The 1175-nt window shown below is 60.8% G+C and overlaps 1 protein-coding gene across 1 annotated transcript in view; it reads left to right on the top strand.

Moving 5' to 3' along the window:
• The first annotated feature begins 920 nt into the window (after window positions 1–920).
• The window catches only part of Canx (calnexin), a 52006-nt gene continuing 51751 nt past the window's right edge, over window positions 921–1175 (top strand). Inside the window, exon 1 of the mRNA XM_023713101.1 lies at window positions 921–1099. The gene's annotated coding sequence lies outside the window, so the exon portion shown is untranslated. The remainder of the gene's footprint in view (window positions 1100–1175) is intronic.

The raw sequence follows: 1175 nt of genomic DNA, 5'->3' as shown, positions 1-1175 counted from the left end.
ACCACTGAGCCATCTCACCAGCCCCAAAATGATATCCCTTTTTTTTTTTTTTTTGGCAGAACTGGGGATTGAACTCAGGCCCTTGAGCTTCCAGGGAAGCGCTTATTCCACTGAGCCATCTCCCCAGCTCCTTGCCTTGGCCTTTCAAGAAAGCTAGGACTACAGGCCTGATCCACCACGCCCCAGTGCAGAATTTTGTTTGCTTAATATCCAATTCCCTAGGTAAATATAGCAAAATTAGACAAGTTTAGGGGCTGAGACCTGTGCACATCACATACTCAAGGATCTCTTCCTCCCAGGCGGACCCCCCTCCAAGCATTAAAGCCTTTCGGACTTCAAATGTAGGAACAGAGAGCACAACCTCCTGAGGTTATGAAAATCCTGGCCCACTTCCACTTCCAGGTTCAGTGTACTGATAATGGAAAATGCGCTAAGAGCACGTTACAAAACAGGAGGCGGACTTGAAATCTTCCCTTTGCACTACACTACCCCTTCTCTCAGTCCTGTGCTCCCTGATCTTCGGGAGACAGCATCCCAGACCACACCATCCCGGCTCTGCTGTGCCGGGCTGACCTCCCGTCCCGCCATCTACTCCTCTGCCCTGCACCCCTTCTGCGCAGGAACCGGATCCGAAAAGTCGAGCTGCGCGCCCAGCACGGCAGCCGAGCGCCCGGGCGCGGGAACGCCAGTCCAGCTCGCTCCGCCCAGGACGCGCGCTCCCCGCGCCCCACCCCCTTGCCTTTTGGCCAACCAGCAGTCACTTCCTGCCTCAATTTCGACCAATCCTCACACTCCACGAAGAATAGCCCTAGGGGGCGTATGGGAAAGTGCGTGGAGCGATGGTCGCCACAACCAACCGACTCTCGAAGTTTGCGAGAGAGGGCTGAGCTTGGCGCCAGCCGGAGCTACTCAGGAACGAGGGGCGGACGCAGGGCTGGGCTTCGCGCGGTGGGTCGCTCGCGAGGCAGCGCTCGCCGAGGCCTCCGGTTCTGCGACACGTGACTGTCGGGCCACCTCCGCCGCTGTCTGCACTGCAGCGCCGGGCCAGGTGTGCGGGTGGGAGAAGGCGCGGCCGCCGCGGGTGGCCCAGGAGCTCGAGGTGAGACGAGAGGCGGCCTGCGCTCGGCCGCGGGGGACCCCAGGGGCCTGGGGGCGCGGCGCTGCGGGCCGGGCCG

Source organism: Octodon degus, unplaced genomic scaffold (assembly GCF_000260255.1).
Source record: "Octodon degus isolate 3935 unplaced genomic scaffold, OctDeg1.0 scaffold00029, whole genome shotgun sequence".
Classification (NCBI taxonomy): Eukaryota; Metazoa; Chordata; class Mammalia; order Rodentia; family Octodontidae; genus Octodon; species Octodon degus.
The sequence above is the reverse complement of the archived record's forward strand: the minus strand, read 5'-3'. Positions and strand labels throughout refer to the sequence as shown.